The sequence below is a fragment of the Sus scrofa genome, chromosome 14 (assembly GCF_054392235.1).
Source record: "Sus scrofa isolate SSC_HxYL_T2T_F1_AM1 chromosome 14, Sscrofa_HxYL_maternal_Yorkshire_Landrace_v2.0, whole genome shotgun sequence".
NCBI lineage: Eukaryota > Metazoa > Chordata > Mammalia > Artiodactyla > Suidae > Sus > Sus scrofa.
This window is the reverse complement of record NC_139396.1, coordinates 78,939,641-78,961,460: the sequence shown is the minus strand read 5'-3', so window position 1 is coordinate 78,961,460 and position 21,820 is coordinate 78,939,641. Positions and strand designations below refer to the sequence as shown.

The 21,820-nt window shown below is 44.1% G+C and overlaps 1 protein-coding gene and 1 non-coding gene across 4 annotated transcripts in view; one reads left to right on the top strand and one right to left on the bottom strand.

The window, feature by feature from the left end:
* The window catches only part of SLC35F3 (solute carrier family 35 member F3), a 317,890-nt gene that overhangs the window by 191,968 nt on the left and 104,102 nt on the right, over window positions 1–21,820 (top strand). The gene's annotated exons all lie outside the window — the stretch shown is intronic.
* LOC146396804 (U6 spliceosomal RNA) lies at window positions 9,744–9,846 on the bottom strand. The gene has a single exon (XR_014828629.1). It is a non-coding gene; the product is annotated as a U6 spliceosomal RNA (small nuclear RNA).

Sequence of the window (21,820 nt, the reverse complement as noted above, 5' to 3'; positions counted from 1 at the left end):
AACTATTTTCTTCTCTCACCATATTTAAGAGAAGGAAAACAATTATTTTTCACTCTTAAAACCCACCTTAAGAGTTCCCTGGTGGCTCAGTGGGGTAAGGATCTGGCCTTGTCCTTGCTGTGGCTCAGGTTGCTGCTGTGACTCAGGTTCAGTTCCTGGCCCGGGAACTTCCATATGCCATGAGTGCAGCCAAAATGCACACATCCTAAAAGGAGAAAGACAAATACTATATGATATCACTTATATATAGAATCTAAAATATGATGCAAATGAACTCTTCTGTGAAACAGAAATAGAGGAAAGATTTGTGGTTGCCAGAGGGGCAGGGGGTTGGGAGAGGAGTGGACTGGGAGTTTGGGGTTAGTAGATGCAAACTATTATATAGAGAATGGATGAACAAGGTACTACTGTATAGCACAGGGAACTATATTCAGTATCCTGTGATAAACTGCAATGGAAAAGAATATGAAAAAGAATATATTTGAATCACTGTGCTCTATGACAGAAAATAGCATAACACTGTAAGTCAACTATACCTCAATTAAAAAAAAAAAAACTCTCTCCAGAGTCTGTTGAATTCATGTTGTCTGAATTCTGATAACTACTGTTCCGTGGGTTCCAAATAAGCTCTTCCTCACTCTAGAATGGCTCCGTAACTGGAATTCTGTCTTTGAAGAATTGGGGGGTCTTGGAATGTTCCATGCTTTCTTTGGCTTTTCTTGGTTTGGTATGATTTTTTTCTCCTGCAAGTTATAGTACAGATTTTCCAGTTATAGCTTCTCTTTCATTTCTCACAACCAAACCAGAAAATCAGTTCCTGGTTACTTTACAGCCCCCACCTCATTTGGGGCACACTTTATTCCTCAGACTTATCCCTTTCCAGAAACAAAGTCTATACCCTGAGAATACTAAAATAGGATACTGGGAGCTTGTTCCAAAAGAGGAATCCAAATGTGTTTGATTAGTGGTAGCAGCTTAGTAATAAGAGCACCGTCCCCCAAGACAGGTGGTGCTGAAGGACAGTGGTCATTTGGCTGTGCTGTGTCCAGTGGGTATAATGATAGTCCTACTGTATTTGGGATGTCCTGCTTATCACACAAAGTACCAAGTCTCAGGGGGAGAGACAACACCCAGCTCACACCCCTTCACAGTGGAAACTGACTGCAGGCATCAGAATCAAATCTTATGGGAATTGCAATCAGGACAGCAAATTGTATTATGACTTTTAATTATAGCCATACTGCACATGTTTATGTGGCTCTTTTCAACCAGCATATTGTTTCTCAGTGAACTTCACAGCAGTCCTTTAAGATGGGAGATCTACCATCTTTTTTTAAATAAACTTTTTAGAGCAGTTTTAGGTTCACAGCACAATCAAGCAAAAAAAAAAAAAAAAAAAGCATGGAGAAAGCATGAAGTTCTGGTATACTCCTGCCTCCCCCATGTCCTGTGACTCCCCCATGATCAACATCCCCTGCTAGAGTGGTACATTTGGTACAGTTGCTGGATCTACATTGATACATTATAGCCGCCCAAAGTCCATAGTTGACATTAGGTTTCACTCTTGGTGTTGGGCGTCTTATTTAGACATTTGGACAATGGATAGAGACATGTATTCATCACTATCCTATCAGACAGAATAGTTTCGCTGCCCTCAAAGCCCCCTGTCCTCCACCTGTTCATCCTTCCCTCCCACTAACCCAAGGCAATCACTGATTTTTTTTTTTTTAACTGAGCTCTGGTTTTGCGGTTTCTAGAATTCTGGGTAGACTACCATCTCCTTTCAATAGACATGAACACTGATGCCCAGAGAGGTGTGTGGTGACTCTGTGTGACAGGGTCAGAACCTGGATCTTGAGACTCCTGGTCCCACCCCCTCCCCCCACCAGACCACTGCTTCTGAATGGCCTCAGCTCTGATGATCTCAGGCTCAGGTAGGGTAGAACAAAGGCTGTGAATAGAAGAATATTAGAGCATGTTCTAGCTAGGCTGAAGGTCCATCCATATTCTTTTTAAAAAATTTTATTGGAGTGTGGTTGACTTACAATGTTTTGTTTCTGACATACATCAGAGTGAATCAGTTTTATGTATATACACTTTCCTTTCTGGATTCTTTTCCCATATAGGTTATTACACAGTATTGAGTAGATTTCCTGTATGCAGGTCCTTGCTACTAGTCTATTTTGTATATAGTAGCATGTGTGTCCCAACCTCCTAGTTTAGTTCTCCTCCCTCACGTTGTCCCTTTGGTAACCACAAGTTTGGTTTCAAAATCCTTGAGTCTGTGTCTGTCTTGCGAATAATTTTTTTTTTTTTTTTTTTGTCTTTTTGCCATTTCTTGGGCTGCTCCTGGGTTCCCAGGCTAGGGGTCGAATTAGAGCTGTAGCTGCCGGCCTACACCAGAGCCACAGCAACACAGGATCCGAGCCGTGTCTGCAACTTACACCATAGCTCACAGCAACGCCAGATCCTTAACCCACTGAGCAAGGCCAGGAATCGAACCCCCAACCTCATGGTTCTTAGTCGGATTCGTTAACCACTGTGCCACAACAGGAACTCCTTGAATAAATTCTTTTGTATAATTTTTTATCTCCTATGATACTTGTTTTTCTCTGTGTGGCTTACTTTGCTTAGTATAATTTCTAGGTCCATCTATGTTGCTGCAAATAACATTATTTCATTCTTTTTTATGGCTGACTAGTACCTTGTATATATGTATCACATCTTTTTTTTTTTTCTTTTTTTTTTGGCCACGCCTGCGGCATGTGGAAGTTTCTGGGCTAGGGATCAAACCCTTGCTGTAGTAGCAGCCTGAGCAGCTACAATGACAACGCCAGATCCATTGCCATCTTTGCCACAAGGGAACTCCTGTACCACATATTCTTTATCCATTCCTCTGTCGATGGACATTTAGGTTGCTTCCATGTCTTGGCTATTGTAAATAGTGCTGCAATGAACATTGGGGTGCATGAATCTTTTTGTATTGTGGTTTTCTCCAGATAGATGCCCAGGAGTGGGATTACTGGATCATGTAGTACTATTATATTTAATTTTTAAAGAAATCTCCACACTGTTCTCCCTTGTAGTTGTACCAATTTACATTCTCACCATCAGTGTAAGAGGGCTCCCTTTTCTCCACACCCTTGCTGGCACTTAATGTCTGTAGACTTTTTGATGATGGCCATTCCGACTGGTATGAGGTGATACCTCACTGTAGTTTTGACTTGCGTTTCTCTGATAATTAGTGATGTTGAGCATCTTTTCCTGTGCTTTTTGGCCATCTGTCTGTTGAAGCATGTATGTCCCATGCTTGAAGGTCCATGTTCTTGACTCCCCTCAGTGAAGCTGACAGATGGGAGCTTGAAAGCATCTTAAAGTGAAGGCCAAATAAAAGGATATTGTTTTAAAAAACAAACTTTTATTCTTGGGATAGACAGGCTTAACTCAAATGTTCGGTAATTCCTTCACTCATATCCATCTTGCTTATCAGCACTGACTTGAAGCCTATCCAGGGGAACATAAGTTTTTCTGAGCCCAGGGACATGGCATTCATTCTCTTCAGTTTTTACCAATTATGTTAAAAATAACTTTACAATTCAGGTCCAATTAAAGAAGAGAATAAAGAGGGGTGAGGGGCAGGAGCAGTGTGAGGCATGCTGGTTATCTGATTGCTGAAGTCTCGGACTTCAGTGCTGGAGTTCAGAAATGCTTCCTCAGAAGGAGCAAAAGATAAAACATTTCTTCCCCTGGGTCTCTTTTCTTCCTAAGCTCCATGACCTTGGCTTGTCACTGAGATTAAACTGCAAAAGGAAATTTCAGCATTTCAGCAGTAGTATAGATGCAGCTCTAGCCAAGAATTGTCTTTGGATTTGATTTCCCTATAAGTTTTTTTTTGTTTGTTTGTTTGTTTTGTCTTTTGTCTTTTTAGGGCCACACCCGCAGCATATGGAGGTTCCCAGGCTGGGGGTCAAATCAGAGCTACAGCTGCCAGCCTACACCACAGCCGCAGCCACACAAGATCCAAGACAGGTCTGAGACCTACACCACAGCTCACAGCAACACCAGATCCTTAACCCACTGAGCGAGGCCAGGGATCAAACCTGCAACTTCATGGTTCCTACTCGGATTCGTTTCTGCTGCGCCATGACAGGAACTCCTGATTTCCATATAATATTTTAAAATCCAGTCAACCTCTAGAAGATGGAGGTGAGGAAAGAGAGCATGTGGTATGGAAATGAGAGTCTGTATTTTCGGTACCTCTGTTGGTTCTATGTGTGACCACAGATGATCACTTCACCACTGTGGGTCTTTCTCTGACCACCCCCGACACACACACCTTTTTAAAAGGAGGTGGTTAAAGTGGTCCCTGATGGCTCAGCAGGTTAAGGATCTGATGTCGTCACTGCTGCACTTTGGGCCACTTCCGTAGCACAGGTTCAATCCCTGGCCCAGGAACTCCCCAGCCAAAAAAATAACCTTCTAATTTAAATCCAGAACATTGCATTGTTCACTCACAAAGTTGAGAGAGTGCCTTGCTGGTCTCCCCTCCATCCATTGGCTCATCCGTTGCTTAGCAACACTCCATCATGGAACACCTACTCTGCGCGGGGCACAAGCAAAGCAGTTTACAGTTTATTCTTTGGATTTTTCTGTTAGCCTACTTTCATTGATATACGACAAGAGATAGCAGCTCCAACAAAAAGCGGGTGTTCAGTTCGAATCGGTATTGGTTACTTTCTAGCCTAGGCGTTAGGTTATGTGAAAATATACTAGCTGTTTTTAAGGGCACCCAGTTTGGTAATTTGTTCTCTACCATCAGGGAACTTGGTTGTAGCAACTAAATGTACGGATCACCGGGTCATTTCTGAACCACCGTGGTCATTTTTATTGCTGCTGTTCAGTTTATGTATGTATTCTACTATCAGTGGAAAACAGGCTCTTATTGAATAAGTACTGTCTCATCGCAAAACATCCTTCCTCCATGTAAGACTGATGTTTTGCGTGTTCAAACCCTCTTACATGCTTTGTAAAGGCTATACAACACAGTGGCTTCTGTGATAGAGCGTTGCTTGTGTTTGCACAGGATCTCTGACTTATGGCTCTGGTTTTTAGCACTGTTGGAGAAAACAAACAGAAATGAATCTTTAATGGGCAAGAAATCTGTGGAGCCTGTAAAGCCCAGCATTTTGTCTTTTTTTCATCGAGGCATCACATAGTGCCCATTGCCTATTGTTTGGCAGATAGAGGGAGGCCCTTCATGGGGTCTGCAGGCTGGAGTGATGGGACCAGAGGCCCCTGAGGCCCATCCTGTCCCTGGATGTCCCCACACCTGGACCTGTGCTCATCTGTTCTTCAGAGGGACGCACAATACAACTCCTTGGCCAGGTGAAGAATTAGGACAATGGCACATGACAGATAACGATCTTTTCAGGCACTGCCTCAAAGATGACAGTCAGCCCTCAGAGTCTGGTCTTTGTGGACAAACAGCTTTGAGATCTGGGGGCTTATTAGAAATGCAGGGAGTTTTCCTATGGCATTAGTGGGCTAAGGATCCTGTGGTTTGGGTCACTGTAGGGGCCTGGGTTTGATCCCTGGCCTGGGAACATCTGTATGCCGTGGGTGTGGACCCCCCCCCAAAAAAAGAAAAAAAACTAGAAATGCAGCATCTCAGGACCCTTCTGAGACACCTGCTGAATCAAAATCTGCATTTTGACAAGCTCTCCAGAGGCTGGTCTGACACATGAAGTCTGAGAAGCCTTGTCTGGAGAACCAAGATGAGCATAACACAGTCTGAGCCTCAGAAGACCAGAAAAGCCACAGGAGGCAAGCTGTGTCATCATGTGACCACAAGACACAGGCACCATCATTTGACAAATAAGTACAGAAGAAGGAGGAGCTCTCCAGGCTCCAGTGTCAGGAAAGGCATTCTGAGGATCTGAAGCTGGTTCTGGAACCTTGGGTAGGATTTGAGCAAATAGGCGAGGGTGGGCAGTTCAGGGGACAAAACCATCACTGGAAGTGGGAAAGGAGCCCAGATGTGTCCCGGATTCCATGCATCTTCACTTCAAAGAACAGAGAGAGACAACCCTAAGGCAAAATGAAAATTTGGGGACCTAGCAAATGCATTTCATTGTGTAACTTTAAATAAGGCCATTCTAGGGAGTTCCCATTGTGGCGTAGTGGAAATGAATCAGACTAGTATCCATGAGAATGTGGGTTCAATCCCTGGCCTCACTCTGTGGATTGAGGCTTCGGCATTGCCATGAGCTATGGTGTAGGTCACTGATGCTGCTTGGATTCCATGTTGCTATGGCTGTGGTAGAGGCTGGCAGCTATAGCTCTTATTCGACCCCTAGCCTGAGAACTTCCATATGCCATAGTTTCGGCCCTTAAAAAAAAAAAAAGCAAACAAACAAAAAAAGAAATGAGGCCATTATAAAGAGGGTGTGGTACATGTATATAATGGAATACTACTCAGCCATGAAAAAGCATGAGATAATGCCATTTGCAGCAACATGAGTGGACCTAGAGAATCTCATACTCAAGTGAAGTCAGACAAAGACAAATACCATATGATGTCACTTATATGTAGAATCTAAAAAAAATTATACACATGAACCCATTTACAAAACAGAAACAGACTCACAGATATAGAGGACAGATTTGTGGTTGCCAAAGGGGAGGGGGTTGGGGAAGGATGGATTGGGAATTTGGGGTGAGTAAATCCATATAGAATGGGTAAACAAGGTCCTACTATAGACCCTAGGGAACTATATTCAATATCCTGAATATAATTCCATGATAAACTGTCATGGAAAAGAATATGAAAAAGAATGTATGTATGTATAACTGAATCACTTTGTTGTGCAGTAGAAATTAACACAACATTGTGGATCAACTCTACTTCAATAAAATAAATTTAAAACCAACTAAATAAATGAATGAGGCCATTCTCAAGGGTCTGTATATTATTCAGTTAGTTAGTAGCTTACATTGTACCTGAGACATGAGGACATCCCCTGAGGTGGGACCATTGGCTGGAACGTGCCCTCGGCTTGGCAGGTGTGTGTGGCCTGCCTGGGGGAGGAGGTCGCAGAAGGGATTGTGTCCTAGAGGCCCAGCGAGCTCCCACTGTGAAAAGCCCACCTGCTCTGCAGAACCCCCAGGAGTTCTGTCTGGGGCTTCGGAAGAGATACTTAAGGAACCCTCAGATGTGCACCCGAGCTGTTGATTCCAAAGATGCCAGGAGTTCCTGTCGTGGCTCAGTGGTTAACGAATCCAACTAGGAACCATGATGTTGTGGGTTCGATCCCTAGCCTTGCTCAGTGGGTTAAGGATCCGGCGTTGCCGTGAGTCGTGGTGTAGGTTGTAGATGCAACTCAGATCCTGCATTGCTGTGGCTCTGTCGTAGGCCAGTGTCTTCAGCTCCAATTTGGAAACCTCCATATGCCACAGGAGTGGCCCAAGAAATGGCAAAAAGACCAAAAAAAAAAAAAAGATGCCCATCATTTGGGTGTCGTTAACCTCTGCCTGCCAATTTCCAGGTCCTTGCTGATGGGTGTGATTTGATCATATGCCCCTTTGCACTTTCGCTGATTCTTTTATCCCTCTCCTGGCTTTTGTGCCGCTCATGGTGCCCTGCTGGTTTCCATTTCCACTGTCTGGAAAAAGAGAATTTTGAACAAAGCCTCCTATTTTATGTACTGAGTAACTAGGTTGGGGACTGTGCGACACTGTTTTCTCCATTGACAGAGATGAAAAGAAGCCCCAGGGCAGGGTCACAAGATGCACTCAGCTGCCCCAAAGGCCGATGCTCACGGAAGCTCTGAAGCTTCCATCCATCAAGCAGGCAACCGGCTCCCTATGGTGGCCAGAGTGGTCCCTGGACATGATTGACCAAGCCCTGGGTCTGGCTGTCACGATTAAGCAACTTTAAACTGACCAGCACTTCTTTTTATGACCTGGTCAGCCAGCTGAGGGTTGGAGGAGGCAAGGAAGTGAGTTACAAAATGCAGGAAAGGGGTGATGCGTAAGAAACCCACTTGGTGTTTATTGAAATCTGACTCTCTCCCCCCACAGAGATGGGGGAGGAGGGTGTATGCTCAGGTGTTGGCTGGAGCAAACAGTAAGTTCTTTTGACAGCTGGGAATTTTCTCAGACAGGGATCTCGCCAGGGCTGTGCCTTGAGCTGTTACGTCTGTATGAATGCACGTTAGTGTGTGTTCCAGTCTTCCCAAACCGATGGAGAAGTGGACTCAGAGGAGCTTGGCAAGGGTTCATTCGAAGACAGGGTCTTGTCCATCCCAACCGTCAGCACAGTGCCTGGTGTAGCACATGTATTGAATCAAGGACCAAGTGAGGGAATGGCTTACTGCCTGGTGTGGGTCTCAGCAGGTGGGCTCAGGGAGAAATGGAGGGCGTTTTCACACTCCTGGAGAGCCCCAGGGCAGAGGGTGACAGCTCAGCAGACCCGGGGCTGTGAAATCAGGCCACATGTGCCCCCCTAGAGAGCACCACAGCCCTTGAACACAAGACCCTTGCAGGCATCCTTCAGAATCTTCATTGACCTTTGCTCAAAATCATTGGTTCAAGGGAACAGTTTTTCAAAGAACCAGCATCAGGTTGTAATGTGAGCGTGTTTGCAGCAATAATACATTTGTTGTCATGGAAGAGACCAAGCACAAAAACAGAGGCAGCTGAACAACTCCTGCATTTTTTATTCTTCACAAGAGTAAACAGACTTATTCCTCTGATGTCCTGTACAAACTGTGATCATTATCAACACGGAGCTGCTAGAAATGCCCTCCGGGTCTTCCTGTCACCTGTGACAAGCTGTTAATGTCAACACAGGAAGCTGTGTGAACACAAGGAAAGCAGCTCACACCCCAGAGACCCTGGAAAGGTTTTTAGTAGATGGTTAACCTAGTGAGTATCAACTCTGACACACCTGAGCGATTTCAGAGGAAAAAGAATAGACGTGTCTTCAACAGCCACCAAGAGGTGTTCTCATGTATTGATGAATACCTTTTGCTCTAGGAAGAAATTAGTTCTTGTGAAAGCATTTTGCTCATTTTCCTGTTTATTACCTGGATGTGTATTTCTTTTTTTTTTTTTTTCTTTTTGCTTTTTAGGGCCGCACCCATGGCATATGGAGGTTCCCAGGCTAGGGGTCAAATTGGAGCTGCAGCTGCCAGCCTACACCACAGCCACAGCAATGCCAGATCTGAGCCTCGTCTGTGACCTACACCACAGTTGGTGGCAACGCCGGATCCTTAGCCCACTGAGCGAGGCCAGGATCGAACCCACAACCTCATGGATCCTAGTCGGGTTCGTTAACCACTGAGCCACAAAGGGAACTCCAGTGTTTTTTTTGTTTGTTTATTTTAACCAGAGTTGATTATTTTAATCAATAAAATTAAACTAACAAGTATTTGAGTTAATACATTATCTATTAAGTGTCTGTTTTTCACATGATATGTTGGGCATTGAGAATAGAAATATATGAAACATGGTTCCCAATTTCTGAGAACGCTCAGTCTAGTATCATAGAGAGAAAAACAAATAAATTGTAATCAAATTTATTACATGCTATTACAAAGGGATAAATGAGATGCCATAAAAAAAGATTTGAAACAAATAACTTTACTCTTGATTTCATGACATTCTCTTTTTAAAAAAATTTTTGGTGTATAGTTGACTTACAATGTTGTATTAGTTTTGTATATACATACAGCAAAGTGAAAAAAAATATGGAACACTTCACAAATTTGAGTGTCATTCTTATGCAGGGGCCATACTAATCTCCTCTGTATCTTTCCAATTTTAGTGTATCTGCTGCTAAAAGAGAGTACATGTATTTATTTTAAAAGATAAGATTGGAGTTGCCACTGTGGTGCAGTGGGTTAAGGATCTGGTGTTGTGTCTGCAGCGGCTCAGCTCACTGGTGTGGGTTTGATCCCTGGCCCAGTGCAGTGGGTTAAAGTATCCAATGCTGCCATTGCTGTGGCCAAGGTCACAGCTGCAGCTCGGAGTCAATCCCTAGCCCAGGAACTTCCACATGCCATGGGGAAACCAAAAAAAAAAAAAAAAGATGAAACTGTTCCTGGTAAACTGTGATGGATGAGACAATAAAACATTCGTGAGAGTCAGATGCTGCAAGCAAGAATATGCTCCAGTATGTAAATTGCCATGGAGTTGTGATCTTCGAAGGAATGGAGCAGAAGCTTGGCTTCCCTCTTGGGAGCAAATGCCAGAAATCCGGATAGTTGAAGTTTCCAGAGAAAAGTCACAAGAGGAAACAAAGTAACTACTCAGCAGTTTATTCAAGAAATGCATGCTATGCTCAAAGTTTGCCAGGTAGCAAAAATGGAAAGCTCCATAGTCATGATCCCTGACCTCCAGGAGCTCAGAGACTGGTCCCAAAGAGAATATATTTAAACAAATAATTACAGCAATCCCTGCAGAGTATTCCTAAATGCTGGGAAAATGGGTCTGTAATCAAATTAAGTTTAAGAGACCACAAGTCAGTCCATTTCGGTGGGTTTTTGTTTTGTGTGTTTTTAAAAAATTTTATTGGCCTGTGGTTGGCTTACAGTGTTGTGTTAGTTTCAGGTGTATAGCAGAGTCAATCATTTATATTTTTAGATATATATCTCCATTTTTTTTTCAGATTCTTTTCCCATATAGGCCATCACAGAGTATTGAGTAGATTTCCCTGTGCTATACAGTATGCCCTTGTGTTTGGTGTTCTTTTTATTGCAGGTCTTCTCAGTTCTCAGAGCCTTTACTAAGCTAATGTATATTGTGGATCTACAAGGGTGGGAGGTATGTACTGTGCGGCACTTCCCAGCTCCTGTAGCCCCCACCTTTAGTAGCTAGTGTTCCAAGGAACACACTTTGGGAACCGCACATACCACTCTGGGTCTGCGGGTACACAGTGTCTCTGGAATCAGATACGAGCGCAGCTCTGCCTGGAAGCATCAGGAAAGCCTTCTCAGAGATAGGAGCATCTGATCTGGGCCTTCAAAAGGACTTTCCCATCCAGAGGGAGGTAGAGGTGGAAGGAGGGCATCTGCAAAGTCAGACTGCTGGTTCTAGAAGACAGGGACGTGAGAGGTGAACACGGAGGAGTCTGTGGAAGATAAGGTGTGGGTGTATCCTCTAGGTGAGTGATGCTCCGCGCTCATCCTGCAGCAAAGTCACCTGGGATGTTCTTGAGGAATGCAGATGCGCAAGCATGCCTAGGTTGCCCCCGTCTGGAGATTGTTTGGTTGGTCTGAAGTGGGAGCCTCAGCTACATATTTGCAGTTTATCCACTGGGCAGCCAGAGTTGCAAACTCCTGCTGTAGATGATGGGGAGCAGTTGGTTCAGTGGACAAGTTCAGAGTCTTTTCTCCCTCCTTTTCTCAATGCCCTGCCCCCATCCTCAAGCCAACGTGCCCCACATCATCCAGGCCCTAGAGATGAGGCCAGAGAGCAGATCCCTGTCCTGCTGGAGCTCACTCACAGGAAGACCCGCAGCTCAGTGATCCATGCACAGCTGCCAGTCTGGAGAAAGGATGAGGGATGCTGCAGGAAGGGACCAACCACCATGCGTGTGTACAAGACACAGACCAGAGGGCTGAGGGCCAGCAGAGGCATCCTGATAGAAGTGACACTGCTGAGATCAAAGGAAAAGCAAAAGACAGGAAGCAAGCAAGAGATAAGAAGCAAAGGACGTTTCAGACAGAGACAAAGGTGGGAAGGGAAGATGGGCCTCTCTGAAGGGAGGAGGCTGGTAGGTGATGGCCAAGATGGATCAGCTGGGGCTGGAGGGCTACCATTTCCAAAAGACCCCTCTGGTGGCAGCCAGTGGCCAAGAGAGGCTAGGACTTAATGCTTAGTGATCAGTTTAAGAAACAGCAGTGGTGTCAGCCAGGGGGCGTTGGAAAATGAATGAGGAGTTCCCATAGTGGCTCAGCAGAAACGAAAGTGACTAGTATCCATGAGGTTGCCAGTTTGACCCCTAGCCTGGCTCAGAGGGTTAAGGATACTGCATTGCCATGAGCCATGATGTAGGTCACAGACATGGCTTGGATCTTGCATTGCTGTGGCTGTGATGTAGGCTAGCAGCTATAGCACCAATTTGATCCCTAGCCTGGGAACTTCATATGCTTCAGGTGCAACCCTAAAAAGCAAAAAAAGAAAGGAAGGAAGGAAGGAAGGAAGAAAGGAAGAAAGAAAGAAAGGAAAATGAATGAGAGTGGAGACAGAGAAAGAGACAAGACAGGTTAAAACATTTTCAGGAGAATCATCAGAAAAGCCACATCAGAAAGTAAGATCATTGAAGCTACGGTTTCAAAATAGGTGTCAAAATAGGTGTCAAAGAACTGGGCTTAACCTGTCTGGACCATGGCAGTCAGCCAGCCCAGGTGGTTAACAACTGATGAATGACTGGGGTGGTTTGGGCAGCAGAATCTGAGGACGACAACAGGCAGTTAAGAGGGAGGAAGTATCTTTTAGTTGATTCACCAGCCCCTTTACTGATACGTACTCAGATTGTGGTGCTGTAATCGCTGAACTGCATGGCGTAAAATTGTGTTATCATTCATGTGTCCTTAAATATATGCTGGTATGCTGAAGCTGGCTCATGCCAGCTTGCAAGAGACAGTGTTTCACCTCTTCTTCCTTTTTTTTTTTTTTTTTTTGTCATCCTTTTGCCTATTCTAGGGCCGCTGCAGCTCCAATTCGACCCCTTGCATAGAAACTTCCCTATACCTCAGGCACAGCCCTTAAAAAAAAAAGAAAAAAAGGCAAAAAGAAAGTAAGAAGGCATGAGTCCTGCTGCATAGGTTGATTGGCAGTTCTAGGAACCTTTGAGAAGGGGGAGACATTCAGATTTCCTAGAAAGAAAAAGAAGTGATTATGTCACGCAGTGTAGAAGAGGGAGAATGGGTCCCTGTTTTTGCCTTGTTTTCCTTATTTTGGCATTTAGGGAAAAACATACATAGAAAAGGGCTAAATTAGGTCTTGAATAAATGCTGACAAGAGAGGTTTTGCGGGAAATCTGCTGTAGCCCTTGGCATTCCTGGACTTAGGTCTTGCATTTTGGCCATCGTAAGCACCCTTGACACCCATGATATGGGCAGCTTGTACTTTGCTGAGGGGCAGAGCTGAAAGAGTCACATGGGCAGCCTCGTCCAGCCAAGGAACGGGCGGGTCAGTGGGCAATTCTGACTGTGTTCCACTCTGTCCCACTCCGTCTTCCCCCACCAACCATGCCAGGAAGATAGAGCCAGGCCTATGTCACAGGCAGGAGCTGAAATCGCTAGGTGCAGATGATAAACATCTTCACTGCTGTAATGGGCTCTGAGGACAAACACTTCAGAATGTCGAAGGCCTAGGCATGCATGTGGATGTATTGAGCATTTGGTCTGGAAGACTGTATGTAGTCATTTTTAAAACCTGGCCAAGGAGTTCCCTTGTGGTGCAGCAGATTAAGGATCTGGCATTTTCATTGCAGCAGCTCAGGTTGCTGCTCTGGTGCAGGTTCAATCCCTAACCTGGGAACTTCTGCATGCCATGTGCCTGTCAAAATAAAAAAAAAAAAAAAAAGCCAATTTTTTTTGGTTGTTTTTTATAACAGTATTTTTGGTACATATTTGCTTAAGAAAAATCAGTCCCAAAAATGGAACAATAGCAATAATTTTCAAAGTCACCTTGCAATGGCACCAGACACCAAAGACAATTGATATTTTTGTGGAAAACCTCCCAATTTAATAATAGATACCAGTAGATATGTGTGACCACAGTTCAGAATAAACTTTTATATTAAATTTTAGGAAGCATGTTTCAGGTTTTAAGAAGTTTTTTAAATAATGGTTTTATTGAGATGTAACTCACAAACCCCACAATTCACCTAAAGTGTGCCATTCAGTGTTTCTTAGCATATTCACATATAGTCATGCAACCATCACCATGATTAATTTTAGAACATTTTTATCACCCTAGGAAGAAACTTCTTACCCATCAGTCTTCACCCCCTAATCCTCCCCACACCCCACCCCCTAGGAGCCACTAAACTACTTCCTGACTCTGTAAAGTTGCCTATTCTGGAAGTCTCATATACATGGATCATACAGGATGTAACTTTTACTGAGTATGTTTTTAGGCTCAGCACTGTTATAGCATATATCAGTGCTTTATTCCTTTTTTATGGCTGAAAATTATTCCCTTCTGCAGAAACACCAAGTTTTCTGTATTTGTTCATCAGCTGATGGATATTTGGGATGTTTCCATTTGGGACTATTATGAATATGTCACTATGAACATGGTTTTTGTCAGGACTTGTGTTTTCATTTCTCCAGGTATACCTAGAGGTGAAATTTCTGGGTAACATTAATAACTCCACGTTTAACCTCTTGAGGAACTGACAGACGGTTGTCTTAAGGGGTTGCCCATCTTTACAATTCTACCAGCAGTGTCTGAGGTTTTCCTCTCAACTTGTCCACATCCTCTTCAGCCCTTGTCATTGCGTTTTGGTTTGGTTTTTTGTTTGTTTGCTTTTGCAAGTTCCCAGGCCGGGGGTTGAACGGGAGCTGCAGCTGCTGGCCTACGCCACAGCCACAGCAATGTGGGATCAGAACCAAGTTTATGACCTACACCACAGCCCGTGGCAACACCAGATCCTTAACCCACTGAGCAAAGCCAGGGATCAAAGCCAAATTCCCATGGATACTAGGCTTGTAACCGACTGAGCCACAACGGGAACTCCCCTTATTATTGCCTTTTTGGTTTGAGCCATCCTGATGGCGATGAAGTTGTGGTTCTGATTTGCATTCCCTGATGTCTGCTGGTGTTGTGCATCTTCTCATGTGCTTTTTTTGGCCACTTGTATATATCTTTTTCAGAGAAATGGGTATTCAGACCTTCCGCCTTTTCTTCTTTTTTAAAGATTTCATTGTTGTGGAGCAGTTGTAGGTTTATAACAGAGTTGAGAGGAAGGTACAGAGATTTCTCCCCCACCACACACACACACCCAACACATAACTAGCCTCCACCATTTATCAACATCACTTACCAAAGTGGTACGTGTATTACCAAGAATGAACCTACACTGACACATCGTACTCGCTCCAAGTTTATAGCTTGCCCTAGGGTTCACCCTTGGTGCTGTACACTCTGTGGCTTTAGACAAACGTGTCATGACATAGACCCATCATGACAGTATCATACAGGGTATTTTCCCTGCCCTAAAATTCCTCTGTACCTTGCCTGTTCATTTCTCCCCCTTTCCACTACAGCCCATCTCTGGCAACCACTGAGCTTTTTACTGTCTCCATAGTTTTCCTTTTCCATAATTTCATATAGTTGGAATCCTACAGTCTGTAACCTTTTCACATCAGGTACTTTTACTTGGTAATTTGCATTTAAGGTTTTTCTATGTCTTTTCATGGCCTGATAGCTTGTTTCTTTTATTTTTATTTATTTATTTATTTATTTTTGTCTTTTTGCTATTTCTTGGGCCGCTCGCGTGGCATATGGAGGTTCCCATGCTAGGGGTCCAATTGGAGCTGTAGCCACTGGCCTATGCTAGAGCGACAGCAACAAGGGATCCCAGCCGCATCTGCAACCTACACCACAGCTCACAGCAACACCGGATCATTAACCCACTGAGCAAGGGCAGGGACCGAACCCGCAACCTCATGGTTCCTAGTCGGATTTGTTAACCACTGTGCCATGACGGGAACTCCTCGTTTCTTTTAGTGCCGAATAACATTCCATTGTCTGGATGGACCACAGGTTTTGGACCCATTCACCTACTGAAGGACGTTTTGATTGGTTCCAAGTTTTGGCAGTTGTGAATACAGCTGCTGTAAAAGGCCATGTGTGGGTTTTTGCATGGGCACAAGTTTTCAGGTTCTCTCAGTTAACACCAGGGAGCATGATTTTTAGATCAGATGGTAAGAGTGTGTTTAGTTTGGAAAGAAACCACCAAACTGTCTGGCAAGGGGGTTGTACCCTTTTGCATTCTACCAACAATATAAGTTCCTGTTGCTCCACATTCTCACCAGCGTTCTATGTCAGTGGTCCAGATTTTGGCCAATCTAATGGATGTATAGGGATATTGTTGTTTTAATTTGTATTTCCCTGCTGGTGTCATTAGGGAAATACAAATTAAAACAACAACATCCCTATACATCCATTAGATCATACAGTGAACACCTTTTCATAGGCTTATTTGCCATCTGTATATCTTCTTTGGTGGGGTACCTGTAAGGTCTTTGGCCCCTTTTTAAAATCATCTCTGCCTATATTAAATTGGGTTATCTTTTTATTCTTGAGTCATCAGAGTTTCGTGTATTTTGGATACAAGACCCTAATCAGATATGTGGTCTAGGAGTATTTTCTTCCATTCTAATTTGTTGTCTTGGAGTTCCTGTTGTGGCGCAGCAGAAACGAATCCAACTAGGAACCATGAGGATGTGGGTTTGATCCCTGGCTTTGCTCAGTGGGTTAAGGATCTGGCGTTGCTGTGGCTCTGGTGTAGGCTGGCAGCTGTAGCTTCAATTAGACCCCTAGCCTGGGAACCTCCATATGCTGAGGATGTGGCCCTTAAAAGCAAACAAATAAGTAAAAATAAAAAACTAATTTCTTATCTTTTCACTTTCTAATGGTGAGGAGCCCAAAAGTTTGTTACTGTTCCTATGTCTTAGCTTTCTGAAAAAACCCCTCACCAGATGCCCTAACTCACATGCCATCTCCCTTACTAAAACCCCCAATTCCCAGGAAATGTCCCCGTGAAGCTAGGAAGCGCTCATTTTGTCTTTATCTATTTTTTTTATTAGAGTATAGTTGATTTATGATGTGCCAATTTGTGCTGTACAGCAAAGCAACCCAGTCACGCATTCCCTTTCTTCTATTCTCTTCCATCATGTCCTATCCCAGGAACATGGATAGAGTTCCCTGTGCTGTACAGCAGGACTTCATTGCTCATCCATTCTAAATGGAACAGGTTGCATCTACCAACCCCAAACTCCCCATCCATCCCACTGCCTCCCCCTCCCCCGAGCAACCACAAGTCTGTTCTCTGTGTCTCTGAGTCTGTTTCTGTTCTGTAGATGGGTTCGTCTGTGCCGTATTTTAGAGTCCACATATCAGTGTTATCATATGGTATTTGTTTCTCTCTTTCTGGTTTACTTCCCTTAGTATGATCACATTGTCTTTTTAAGGTTGAATTTTGTCTTTCCTAGAGGCACAGTTCCGTTTCCCCAAAACGAGTCACCTTAAAGGCATTGTAAGTTTCCTGAATCTTGTCCAGAGTTTAAAACTGAAGTCCAAGAAAGAGTCGCCTCTTTTTTTTTTTTTAACCTCTGAAAAAGTCTCTGAAGTGCAGGCAGGTCCCATCGATCTAAAATACTCTCGGCTTCCCAACAGCGGCAGCTGTGAGACAGGCCTCATCATGTTGGCTGTCCTGCACTTCTGGGAGTATATTTAGGCTGCTTCTATTTAGTGTTCCCAGAATAGCCATGGTCTTTTGTTTCTCTGCATTCCTCTGAATTTTATTCCTTCCTGGTCCAAATTAAGGGTGAGGTACTAGGTGATTTCCAAAACCCTTTCTCCTAAGAGGATCTGGGTTCTTAAACATTGTCCAGGCCCTCTTTGCAGGGGCCCAGGGCACCGTCTATCAGCCCTACCCAAATGCCCAGCAGGAGGGAACTGTCACCAAAATTCAGAAGAGGCCCCAGCTGTGAATTGGACAAGCCTCATGTACCCAGAATCCCAGGGTGAGTCTATCATGACCTTCACATCCATGGAGAAGTTTCCTACAGGTTAAGACAAGTTGTCTTACCTATATAATTTCTGGGAAGTGCTGTAGGTAAATATTTTGCAGTGAGAGTGACGACTTTTTTTTTTTTTTTTTTTTTTTTTTTTTTTTTTTTTTTTGCTTTTTATGGCCGCACCTGCAGCGTATGGAAGTTCCCAGGATAAGGGTCGAATCAGAGCTGCAGCTGCCGGCCTACACCACAGCCACAGCAACACCAGATCCTTAACCCAGTGAGGGAGGCCAGGGATGGAACCAGCATCCTCATGGATACTAGTTGGATTTGTTACCCCTGAGCCACAATGGGAACTCTGAGAGTGACTTTTTTTTTATTCCAGTTTATGCTAACACCTTAAATTTACATCTTTTCTTCTTGATGAGCTCCAAAGAGAGCTGAGTTGAATCCTTTGTGATTTCTTCTTCCCATCTCAGGAATGAATCAAATATTGCCTCAAGGGCCATGGATGAAGTGTGCCTTAACTCCTGAGAATACCACTGCTGGGGGGCAGACTTTTCAAGCTACAGTCAGCCTTCGTGTCTTAGATGTGTCAGGTTGCTACAAATCCCAAATTAGACTTCTGCTATCAATAGAGCATTTCATGCCAGCTGACTTTAAATGAGCAGTTCAAGGTTAAAACAGAAATCGATGAGCTTCTCATGGAAGCATTTCCCAGAAGCTGGGCCCCACACAGCATGGCACCAGGCTTGATTCTCACCACTGAAAGCGGGGAGTTCAAGGCTTGGAGTCGAGTGTGCGTGATGGTTTCCTTTTGATGCTCTATTTTTTTGTGTCCATTTCTATAGTTTTACCAGAAGAGTGGGTTTCAAGGAGGGATAAGGTACAGCTGGAAAGGGACATGTTTGAGTATCCAAGAGAGAAAGAAAGCTTGAGAGAAGGGGGAGGGATTAATTGGTGCCACATTTTGTTCATTTGAGCTTTCAGGAAGTAGAATGGATCAGACCAAATAAATCTGTGCTGAGAAGTATTTATGTTACTAACCGACATGTAGTGGGTATACACCAACCCTTTAAGAAAAACTAGGTCTGGGAGTTCCCGTCGTGGCTCGGTGGTTAACAAATCCGACTAGGAACCATGAGGTTGCAGGTTCAATCCCTGGCCTTGCTCAGTGGGTTAAGAATCCGGCGTTGCCGTGAGCTGTGGTGTAGGTCGCAGACGTGGCTTGTAACTGATGTTGCTGTGACTGTGGCAAAGGCTGGCAGCTACAGCTCCGATTGGACCCCAGCCTGGGAACTTCCATACGCTGCAGGAGTGGCACTAGAAAAGGCAAAAAAGAAGAAAAAAAAAGAAAAAAAGAAAGATAGAAAAACCAGGTCCTGAGTTCTCTTGTGGCACAGCAGGTTAAGGATTCAGTGTTGTCACTGCAGGGGCGTGGCAGGGGCGTGGGTTCAATATCCCAGGTCTGAAACTCCCACTTGCCGTGGGCGTGGTCAAAAACAAAACAAAACAAAAAACTATATCTCATAGTAATTTCTACCCTGTGCCCTGAAGCTGTGATGATGGGCCAGCAAGGCCCCCAGCTAGTTTGCAAGGAGATGGCTGTCCTCCTGCCTGAGACACCTACTGACTCAGTAGCCTTTCCACGCAGATACACTCAAGGGCGAAAGCTAAAAGTACGTTCAAGCAGGAATGGAAAGATGCAGGAGAGAGGAGACCAGGAAAGATGTCACTGAGATTGGAGCAAAGACAGATGATATCAGAAGGCAAAGAGAAAGATGCTGAGCGCAGGAGAGCTCCCCCAAGGGGGTGGGGACCCGTGCCTCTCCCCAGCTCAAGAGCGTTCAAGGTCTGCCTTTCCTCCCCCACTGCAGGAAGAAGCCAGAGCTCTTATTAAAGCACCTTTCTCATCCTCCTTTTAATCAGTCCTAGCTCCTTCTGAAAATTTACACAGCAAGGATATAAAAAGGATGTGAGAAAGCAAAATATTTAAAACACGGAAAGCGGAACTGTGTATTTATTTTTGATGTTATAATAGACACTTCTACCAAGACAGAGGAACAATGGCTTTCCAAGCATGGACCCAAAAGAGTTTTCTATAAAAGGAATAGAAATTGTCTAAATATTTTACAAGAGAAACCAGCCACACCATTATTTTATGCACTCCTGTGTGTGAAGACTTTTCCTGTTTTTATTAGCATTGGCGTCTATTTACAAGAGACACATTTTTAAACCCTTTAAACTGTTCTTAAGTATCAAGATTGGTCTCAACCCTATTCTCTGCTGAACTGAACTTCCAAAAGTAGACAACCTTCTCTCTTAGAGAAGCTTCAAGGAGAGAGTGAATGAATCACTGTTTTTATTTGTGGTGGGGTTTGAGAAAATGGGGGCCAGGGAGACTGGTAGCCTACTTAATTTTTTTAGCCTATTCAGTTTTTTTCTGCTTTTTTTTTTTTTTTTTTTTTTTTGGTGGGGGCCGTACCCTCGGCATATGGAGGTCCCAGGCTAGGGATCAAATTGGAGCTATAGCTGCCAGCCTACACCACAGCCACAGCAACGCCAGATCCAAGCCACATATGCGACCTACACCACAGCTCATGGCAACGCGGGATCCTTAAGCCACTGAGCGAGGCCAGGGATTGAACCCACAACCTCATGGTTCCTAGTCAGATTCTGTGGCACAGCAGGAACTCCTGGTTTTTTTCCCGAATATATACACACATGAGGGACATGATCTGCAAATGAAAGGAGTATGTAGTATATGGAAAGATCATTTTGGATAAAATGTGCACTTTATTTTTTCTCTAGCGCTTTCCCTGTGTTACTGACTAACTTGTTTTATCAGCTCTGTTATACGCTTCTGTGTAAATACACCCACTTTCTTTTTCATGTCCCTACTGTCAAATATTTAATTTCAATTGTTGAACAATTTCTTACTTATGAAGTAAGAATAAAACTTAGATGAACATCTTTGTAACAAATCTCTGTTCACATCAGAGGAGTTCTTAGGGAATATTCCTAAAAATAGAAAGAGTGAGTTCTAGGACCCAAACGTGTTTATTTAGTAGGAACTTCAGTAGCTACCTACCGCCAACGTTCAGAAAAGATAATATTTTTGCTCCCCTCCACAGAAACTTCCCAAGGTCACCATCCTAACATCAAAGTTAGGATTGACCAAAACCCAAGGACAAATGTGGGCGAGATAATTTCAAAAGGTTCCCATCGAACTAGGAGATCACAGTTGTGTTGGTGTGTTATGGAGAAGCTGGACCAGCACTATGGGCTAGACGCTAAGCCATCACCTCGGGTGTGCCCTTTGAAGCACAGAGAAGCTCACTTTTGTCAAAGTGACAAGGAAGTATTTGTTGGAACATAGTTTTGGAACCTACGAGATGGAGAGACTCTAATACAGCAAGATAATTTTAGGAACAAACCACACATGCATTTAACCCTCCACCGCCCCCCACCCCCCTGGGGGGGGGGGAACTCTAGGGAAAGCTTAGGGCTTGTCCCCTTGTTCTACATCCGCTGTCATCTGAGGGGAAGAGCTCAACAAACTGCCTTAATCAGGTGCTGACGTTCCCTCCAGACCTCTGGCCTCTTCACCTGTTCTTGCTTTTGTCCAAAAATTTATGGAACCTTCTGTTTCAGCCCCAAAGCAAAAGACAGACATGGCTTCAAGCAGGATTTTGGTTTGTTCACTTTTGTGAAAAAATTTTTTTTAAAACTGAGGTGTGCTCCTCATATCTGATTCAACACGGGACCATCTCTCTCCCTTTGTCCCGTACCCGGTCCTCTGGTGATCCCTGTAGCTTTGTCCCCACCAGCCCAGGCCAGGTCACCAGATATCTTATGCAAGGCAAGGGAGAAAATGGCAATTCTCAGTGCTTTTTGGGGGAAGACCCGATGATTTCTTTGAAGCACTTTGCACTTCTTGGCCAATGGATCAGTTGGTAGTAAGCTCTGACAGGCCCAGTTGTCCCTGTCATCCAGGGGTTTCCAGAGAGTTCCAGGGGACCTAGTCAGCTGTGCTCTGAGGTGGTAGTCTTCCTGTTATGCAT